Source organism: Babylonia areolata, chromosome 20 (genome assembly GCF_041734735.1).
Source record: "Babylonia areolata isolate BAREFJ2019XMU chromosome 20, ASM4173473v1, whole genome shotgun sequence".
In the NCBI taxonomy this organism is placed as follows: Eukaryota; Metazoa; Mollusca; class Gastropoda; order Neogastropoda; family Buccinidae; genus Babylonia; species Babylonia areolata.
In genome coordinates, this window is record NC_134895.1 from 582,174 (window position 1) to 592,173 (window position 10,000).

The window sequence follows — 10,000 nt, forward strand, 5'->3', positions numbered from 1 at the left end:
TAGAATAGAATATATTATTGTCATTAAACCTTAAGGTTCATCAGACACAAGAAACCATACACATGAGCATAATTATTATAAAAAGAAACATTCGTGAACAAATTAGATTTCGCCAGCCTTCACTGTAATTCTTTCATGGTAAGATCAGTTCGCCAGGCTTGGCACTTTGAGGACATGTATTGTGTGTGTGTGTGTGTGTGTGTGTGTGTGTGTGTGTAGAAGACGGGGAGAGGGAGGGATGGGGGGGGGGTTGTGTGAAGGGTCGATACCAGACAGCAGACTCCTGCACATTTTTTTTTTTTTTTGTCTTTCGGTACCGACTGTTGAGATGGCGGCCGTCAGCCATCTGTTGTCATCACCACCCCCCTCCCCTCCCACATCCCTCTCTCACCCATCTTCTCTCCCCTCCCCCACTCTCTTTTCCCTCCCCTCTCTTCCCTCCCCTCTCTTCCCTCCCCTCCCCTCTCTTCCCTCCCCTCTCTTCCCTCCCCCAACCTCTCTTCCCTCCCCTCTCTTCCCTCCCCTCTCTTCCCTCCCCTCTCTTCCCTCCCCTCTCTTCCTTCCCCCAACCTCTCTTCCCTCCCCTCTCTTCCCTCCCCTCTCTTCCTTCCCCCAACCTCTCTTCCCTCCCCTCTCTTCCCTCCCCCACCCTCTCTTCCTTCCCCCACCCTCTCTTCCCTCCCCTCTCTTCCCACACGCTCTCTTCCCTCCCCCAACCTCTCTTCCCTCCCACACGCTCTCTCTTCCCTCCCCCAACCTCTCTTCCCTCCCCTCTCTTCCCACACGCTCTCTTCCCTCCCCCAACCTCTCTTCTCTCTCCCAAACTCTCTTCCCTCCCACACGCTCTCTTCCCTCCCCTCTCTTCCCTCCCCTCTCTTCCCACACCCTCTCTTCCCTCCCACACCCTCTCTTCCCTCCCCTCTCTTCCCACACCCTCTCTTCCCTCCCCTCTCTTCCCACACCCTCTCTTCCCTCCCCCAACCTCTCTTCCCTCCCACACCCTCTCTTCCCTCCCCTCTCTTCCCTCCCCCAACCTCTCTTCCCTCCCACACGCTCTCTTCCCTCCCCTCTCTTCCCTCCCCTCTCTTCCCTCCCCCAACCTCTCTTCCCTCCCACACGCTCTCTTCCCTCCCCTCTCTTCCCTCCCACACCCTCTCTTCCCTCCCCTCTCTTCCCTCCCCTCTCTTCCCTCCCACACCCTCTCTTCCCTCCCCTCTCTTCCCTCCCACACCCTCTCTTCCCTCCCCTCTCTTCCCTCCCCTCTCTTCCCTCCCACACCCTCTCTTCCCTCCCCTCTCTTCCCTCCCCTCTCTTCCCTCCCACACCCTCTCTTCCCTCCCCTCTCTTCCCTCCCACACCCTCTCTTGCTCTCTTCCCTCCCCTCTCTTCCCTCCCACACCCTCTCTTCCCTCCCCTCTCTTCCCTCCCACACCCTCTCTTCCCTCCCCCAACCTCTCTTCCCTCCCCTCTCTTCCCTCCCACACCCTCTCTTCCCTCCCACATCCTCTCTTCCCTCCCCTCACCCACATCCCTCTCATTACCCTGGTCCATCTTCAAAACAGGATTGTGATCACTCCGCTTTCTCTTCAAAACAACGGTAAAATCTTTGGACTTACATGTGAGAATCGAGGGCTGGATGTTTCCTTTTGATTCTTCTCCCCCTCCCCCCTCCCCACCTCTCTCTCTCTCTCTCTTTCTCTCTCTCTTAAATTCCACACCCTTCCTCCAATTTGTCATAGCTGGCGTCTGAATTTGGTGTCGTTTGATAGGAAACGTCTTGGAAAGACTACTTGGCCAAGGAAACTTTTTGATACTAGCACTTTGTAAGGTGGTTTTTTTCTGTCGTCTTCTCTTGTTGTTGTTGTTGTTGTTGTTGTTTGTTTGGTTGTTTTTTGTTTGGTTGTTTTTGTTTGGGTTTTTGTTGTTGTTGTTGTTGTTTTTAGTTCGTCCTTGTCCTTGCCGATGCTGTTGTTGTTGTTGTTGTTGCTGGTGCTCTTTTTTTTTGGGGGGGGTGTTGTTGTTGTTGTTCTTGTTCGTGTTGTTTTTCTTCTTGTTGTTGTTCTTGTCCTCTTTCTTCTTCTTCTTCTTCTTCTTCTTCTTCTTCTTTAAGGTCATCATCATATTCTTCTTCAAACTCATATTTATCAACCACTTTTTCTTCTTCTTCTCCTTTATCTTTGTCTTCTTCTTCTCCTTCTTCTTCTTCTCCTTCTTCTTCTTGGGTTTTCTAAACTTCAAGGCCAGCCACCAGCAAGATGCAGTGTGACGTTCATGGATCAGTCCCAACTTTTGGACGTCTCTTTGAAACTGAAACCCAAAGAGTTTCCGGCAAAGGGGTGAGGGTGAGGAGGGGAGGGGAGGGGGTGGAGGCGTTCTTTGCTGAGACTGAAACACCTGCCCTTTCATCTCCATGTTTTTCTCGTCTTTGTTCTTTCCGTCATTATTTCTTTCTTTTTCTTTCTTTCTTTCTTTCTCTTTCTTTTTCTTTCTTTCTTTCGTTCGTTCCCTCTACTTTCTTTTTCTCCTCCTACTCCTCTCCCCCCCAACCCCCGCCCCTACCGCACCTCTCTCTCTCTCTCTCTCTCTCTCTCTCTCTCTCTCTCATGGTTTTGGTGATGTATGGGAAAGTCAAGGTGTTGGCAATATGAATTATTTTATGAGTATCTTTCGTCAGCGTTTGATTGATTGTAGGTGCCAGAACTGGAATGATCACATTAGTACAAGTGAACGATTTAATATGTATGGACGTTTTGTTGTAATCATTGTCTTAAATGTTATTTGAAAATGAAAATACACAGACAGTTGAAGCATATAACAACAAGATTTCGTTTTGGTATTTCAGACTTGGATGTGTTTCGTTTCAGATATAAATTACGTAATGTCTGTGATTTGTTATGTCCATAAACCATTCATTCATTCATTCTCTCTCTCTCTCTCTCTCTCTCTGTGAGTCTATTCCTCTTAACTAATTACGACAAATTAAAACATGCTTAAAACTGAAATACTTCATTCACCGAATAATTATCAATTTCACTGCTATGTGTGTGTGTATGTTGGTACATTTGTTTGTATGTACACTGATATTCAATGTCTTGTTTACTTAAATTTGGTGTTTTGTTTTGTTTTGTTTTTGCTACACATTATTCTTTTTACAATTTCCTCGTCCCAATGACATGGGTACATGGCCTCGTTAAGTCATCTGAGTTCTGAGGTCTGAGTCTGTTTCTCTGAATGAGTAAGGAAAAAACGTCACGCATCTCGTATGCCCACAGTGATGTGGGGTTTTATTTTCGTTGTTGTTTTTAAATAAAGAAATAAACAAACAAACAAATAATCAATCGATTAATTGAGTTGCTTTTTATTTAAAGGTTGCCATGGACACATTTCCTCCACCGTAACTTACATGTTCCGCAGCGTCAACCAAACGAACGGACTTCTCACACATCTCACACTCGCCAGCATGAGTGGAGTGATGGCCTAGAGGTAACGCGTCCGCGTAGGAAACGAGAGAATCTGAGCGCTGGTTCGATTCACGGCTCATATTTACTCCTCCTCCACTAGACCTTGAGTGGTGGTCTGGATGCTAGTCATTCGGATGAGACGATAAACCGAGGTCCCGCGTGCAGCATGCACTTAGCGCACGTAAAAGAACCGACGACAACAAAAGGGTTGTTCCTGGCAAAATTCTGAAGAAAAATCCACTTCGATAGGAAAAACAAATAAAACTGCATGCAGGAAAAAATACCCCCCCAAAATGGTGGCGCTGTAGTGTAGTGACGCGCTCTCCCTGGGGAGAGCAGCCCGAATTTCACACAGAGAAATTTGTTGTGATAAAAAGAAATACAAATACAAATATTTTCTTCCCCTCCACTAATCCTCCAATGGCGGTCTGGACTCTTAATTAATTAAGTAATTCGGACGAGACGATAAACCGATGTCCCGTGTGCAGCATGCACTTCAACGAACGGCAACAAAAGCGGTGGTCCTTGGCAGAATTCTGAGGAAGGCTTCACTCTGACAGGAAAATTCATTCGCAAGTGGACAAGAAATTGGGTGACACTACACTGTAGTGACGAGCTCTCCTGGGAAGATGCTTCCGGAAAATCAACAACAGAAAAATATGAACTTACAAAGAGTAATCACTACACTACAATACAACAGCCTCCTGAAGAACAGGAAAATATGTTGTGACAAAGAGTAATCACTACACTACAATACAACAGCCTCCTGAAGAACAGGAAAATATGTTGTGACAAAGAGTAATCACTACACTACAATACAACAGCCTCCTGAAGAACAGGAAAATATGTTGTGACAAAGAGTAATCACTACACTACAATACAACAGCCTCCTGAAGAAACAGGAAAATATGTTGCGACAAAGAGTAATCACTACACTACAATACAACAGCCTCCTGAAGAAATAGGAAAATATGTTGCGACAAAGAGTAATCACTACACTACAATACAACAGCCTCCTGAAGAAATAGGAAAATATGTTGCGACAAAGAGTAATCACTACACTACAATACAACAGCCTCCTGAAGAAATAGGAAAATATGTTGCGACAAAGAGTAATCACTACACTACAATACAACAGCCTTCTGAAGAACAGGAAAATATGTTGTGACAAAGAGTAATCACTACACTACAATACAACAGCCTCCTGAAGAAATAGGAAAATATGTTGTGACAAAGAGTAATCACTACACTACAATACAACAGCCTCCTGAAGAAACAGGAAAATATGTTGTGACAAAGAGTAATCGATACAATATAATGCAATGCAATATAACACTATACAACACAGCTCTAAAACTGAACATCACAAACATGAAATTGACATACATGAGTTCGTCATCTTCTCGTTCTGCTTTATAGATTACATAATCTTGCAAGTGAGTCAATTGTGTTAAAAGACTTCGTTCTGACAGATGTAGGCATTGTGTGTGGGATTGACAGATGCGACTGAAACGATGCTCGCATTAGAACTCATTTCTATCATTTGACAATACATACTATTCCTCTTTCCAGACAGTCCAGGACCTTGATGTTTTCCCTTGACAACACAATGTCCATGCATTTATTTATCCGTCAGACCTATCGATCCTGTTACTGTCCACCACGGCACGTCAGTCAGTCCTGTTTGGATGTACTTGTTCACCCCCAACAGCAACTTCCCACCTCGTCGCTTCTCTCGTTCTCACTGGCCTCGACAACTTCACCACACCCTCTCTTGTCAGGTTTGGCTGCTTTGTCCATTCACTCACCTTTCAGTGCATGCAAACACTGCTTGCTCGACTCTATATTTGTATCTGTATTTCTTTTTATCACAGCAGATTTCTCTGAGTCGTCCTCAGAAAGAAAAAAAGATCTGAGCACATCACTCCTCTTTTGTAAATCTATCCACTGGCTCCCTGTCACACAGGAAGCTCTCCCTGCTACAGCCTGTATCTCATATTAAAAAAAACACAGGTGAGAGCGTTCCCTACCTCGACACACGTTTTGACATTCACAACTCTCCACGCCTCACACTGCTGGGAAAGGACAAAATGCTGAATGGGTTTCCCCGTTTTACCTTGTTAGCATAGTGTAACCTCGGATGACTGGTATTGGCCAGTCTTTGTTCCTCAGTGAGGTTTCAAGTTATTTTTGTACCAACCTGGACGAAGTGAACGCACTTGTGGCAATGGCGTATCACGTTCAAACACGTTGTTCTCGAAAGAGACAAGAAAGTCGTGTTTTCAGCTTACAGGATCAAAGGGTTGGTTTTGGCTTGGAATGGGATGGAGAAGAGACAGTTGTTCTTGTCCATCAGTTTGGCCGTATTCAAGAGACCATCGTGCCTGAGACTAAATGTGTACCTGCGGGTAATCTTCCTGAGGTAAGACACTGCCCGAGGGTAAACAGTACTGGCATTCAGGAACACTTGAGTCAACCCGCCTACTCCAAACCCAAAGGCAAATTTGCTCTTGCTAACTGGGGCCAGATTCAAGAGAACATCGTGCCTGAGGGTAAATGTGTACCTGCGGGTAATCTGCCTGAGGCAAGGCAAACTGCCCAAGGGTAAACAGTATCTGGTATTCAGGAACACTCGAGTCTACCAGCGTGTCTACAAACCCGAAGGCAATGTACCCTTACTACCTGCCAAGGGTGACTGCCCACGAAGCAGAGGTAAATATGGCGGATCCTTTGGCAGCATTTTTCTTTCTTTTTTTGAAGGGAAAACAGGCGTGCTTTATGGATAGCACGTGTTTTGCGAACTCTCTCTACAATGTTCTTGAATACTAAGATAACTAAACGTTCATGGTAAACTCTACCCGCGGGTACGTACCTATCATGTCGAAGGTAACTTGCCTTCAGTCGAAATGGATTTTGTCTTGAATACCACTCCAGAAGGAGGTCAAAGTGCAGTGGAAAGTGAAACGGGTGTGAGTGACAGGGGAAGGGTGTGTGTGGGGGGGGGGGGGCAGTAGGTTTGGCTAGTGAAGTGGGAGTGGAGAGGGTGATTGGTGGTGAATATGCAAATGAACCACTGTCTGTTCAAACAGGGGAATGGTTTGTTTGATTGATGTTTCTTTTCCGACACTTCTGCCACACACAATGCACGACACCTCACGACACTTCTGCCACACACAATGCACGACACTTCTGCCACACACAATGCACGACACCTCACGACACTTCTGCCACACACAATGCACGACACCTCACGACACTTCTGCCACACACAATGCACGACACCTCACGACACTTCTGCCGCACACAATGCACGACACCTCACGACACTTCTGCCGCACACAATGCACGACACATGCACACAAAAGTTAAAAGGCATGACAGCTCCCCCCCCCTCCCCCTTGAGTTGATGTAAGTTCACTTGCAGCTGATAGAGGCTTCCCATTCATTCAACATTTACACTCTGATGGGATTCTCAGGGTGAGTTTTGTGGAAAACAATATATTTTTTTCATGAACAGTGCAGACTTCACCCATATATTCCTACATTTTTTACCACCCTCACACTTTACATCATTAAAATATCTTTTCTTGTCTCCTGTTGCAAAGAAAGCATAGAAGTTAGATCTTTCCTTATTCAATACCTCAACTACTGTGTGCCAAAATGTCATGAGACTGTTTTTTCTGGGGGTTTTAATAACTTTTTTTTTAAATCTATACAAACACCCAGTCAGTATATACCGAGGAACGCGTGCTTACAAATCGCCCAGCAGGGAATGAGTTCAATTAATCAAAAGTAAAAGATCAGCACTGTCGTCGATAAATGTATGAATGACAGGAAACGAATGATGAGTGCCCAAAGGCAGCCGTCAGTCGGCTCTACCCAGGTAGAGCAGCCTGTTGAGCAAATGACCCCCAGTTTGTAAAACGCTTAGAGCTTGGTGTCCGACCGAGGATAGGCGCTATATAAGTATCTATATCATTCATTCATCATAAACAAGTCTTCCACGTACTGCGTATTTTACTGTCTTCACCCACTGCTCTAAAATTACATGGATAGCTCATTTGCCACGAAAGCTGAAGCCAACTGGACGCCATATTGTTTCTCGTATCCGGCCGTCAGTCCGTTGACAAGTCGTCTGCTAACTGGTGGTAGTTTCTGAACTGTAACCGTGTATCTTCGATAAAATCGTGTTATGCTTGCCCCCACGACATGCCAAATGTTGTGTCTTGATTGAAACCTGCCAATGGTTATTCACCAAAGTTACTGCGGGAAAACAGTGCAGTGACACGTGGAGCAAACCTGCAGTGGAGACACACATAGGAGTATCAGCTTAACTTGCACCGCGAGCAAGTGAAAGCTTGCCGTGAAGCCAGCTGAGCGCTCAGCTTCACATATGAAGTCACTGCTTTGCGCTATACTGACATGAAAGCAAAATGGCTGATTGGACACTTCCGCTGGCTTCAGTTAGCAAAGGGGCTCAAAGAAAGCATGCGCTATATTCATAGACCAGTGGTCTTCATCGCTCCACCCAGTCTCGCTGTCCTCAGTCAGCTCTGTGCATTGAGCAAACACGTGCAAAGAGTTCTCTTTTCTCTCTTCCGCTTTGTCAGGTCCCTGCACTCAGATCAGTCTGGCCTTGAAACCTACCTCCTCCCTCCCCTCCCCCCTCGCACTGTCCAGCTACCGCTTCTCTAAGCTATCAACAATAAAGTACATTCAGTTGTTGTTGTTGTTTGTTTGTTTCTGGGGGGTGGGGGGGATTACTATCATTATTCTTATTTTCATTTATTGTTTCATTGTTGTTGTTATGATTATTATTGTTATCATTATCAGCAGCAGCAGCAGCATCTTTTGTTAATACTTCACCATAATTTTCGGTTTCCAACCTCTCTCTATAATCTCACATTTCTCTCTTTTTGCCCATCTCTCTCTCTCTCTTTCTCTCTCTGTTTTTCTTTCTTTCGTTCTATCTCTCTCCCCTCTCCTCTCCTACCCCATCAACATCCCTGTTTAGGCATTAACAGTAAATCACGGTTTGGGCCCAGTCCCCGTGCTTGTATCCAACATGAACATTGAAATTGCTTTTGTGGATCTTTGATGAGCTGGTGCCCCGCTTCAGCAAAAGAAACAACAACAACAGAACGTAAACAAACAATAGTTTGGCAACAACAACAATAAAAACCTGAAGGATGAAAAGGTTACTTTTTTTGTTTTTTCGTAAAATCGGGCGGGATTCTTTCGACACTTTATTTGATAAGTCGGCTTGTTTACCGAATCAATAATGACTTGATGGCATATTCTTAGTCTGTTTTTGTTATTGTTGTTGTTGTTGTTGTTTGGGGTTTTTTGTTTATTGTTTTTACCGTCGTAAGCTTTCCCAATATTTCATTCCAATTATTGCCAAAACAAACGGAATGCAAAAGGGATAAACAGTATGGCAACACTGAACGGCATGACTAGTAGGCAGGTAAACAGGCAGGAAAACACACAGACAGGCAAAAGGACAGACAAACAGACAGATACACACACACACACACACACACACACACACACACACACACACACACATGGCAGACAGGAGTACACTATGCTGCGCTAAACAGTTTGATGCTTACACTGGAATACAATGAAATGCCTTACTTTTTTTTCATAGTATTTTTTCCCTTTCTTTTTATACACCTTCTTCTTATTATCCCAGTACAATGTGGGCCACGGAAAAAGTTTAAAGGCTTTGGGAATGCATGCATGAACCCCCCGTTTCTGCAGAAAGGCTTTTCAATAGTTTCCGAGATAAGATATATATATATATATATATATGTGTGTGTGTGTGTGTGTGTGTGTGTGTGTGTGTGGAGAGAGAGAGAGGGAGAGAGAGACGGAGACAGAGAGAAAGAGAGAGAAACATAAACAAGTGGGGTGGTGGGGTGGGAAAAGACACACACACAGACAGAGACAGATGGGGAAAAAAACAAAATAAAATAAATAATATATATATATATATATATATATATATAAGAAAGACAGGCAACAATGGCAATACAGTCTGACATAGACAGCAGCAATACAGAACACGGAAATGTCGTTGTTGTAAAAAGAACAAGAAAAAACAGAAGAAAAGAACATCAATGTTCTCTGTCATTCGTCTGAAGTCCCATCCAGATGTATTATTAGGAGAAAGATGAGACACGACAAGATCAAAAGCAAACCTTTTATTTTCCAAGTCAATAGAAAAACACTGCTTTTATTGTTGTTTTGTTGTTGTTGTTGTTGCTGTTGTTGTTTAAATCCAGCCCTCGCCTTTAATGTAGGAAACTGACAGACAATAATATTGAACTTTCAATTTACATGTGGAGAGAGAGAGAGAGAGAGAGAGAGAGAGAGAGAGAGAGAGAGAGAGAGAGAAGGACGGACATGGACATTGTTTTATTGTCATCGACAATACTATCCTTTGGCAAGGGGGACAATGTATGAACAAAAGAATAACGGCGGTTTACAGAGAAACTGACACACTGCTAAGAGTGAAAAGAAAATCAACGACA

General features: G+C 44.4%; 1 protein-coding gene across 1 annotated transcript in view; it reads right to left on the reverse strand.

Annotated features, from left to right (window-relative positions):
• Positions 1 to 10,000, reverse strand: part of LOC143295072 (microtubule-associated serine/threonine-protein kinase 3-like) — a 337,212-nt gene that overhangs the window by 279,722 nt on the left and 47,490 nt on the right. The gene's annotated exons all lie outside the window — the stretch shown is intronic.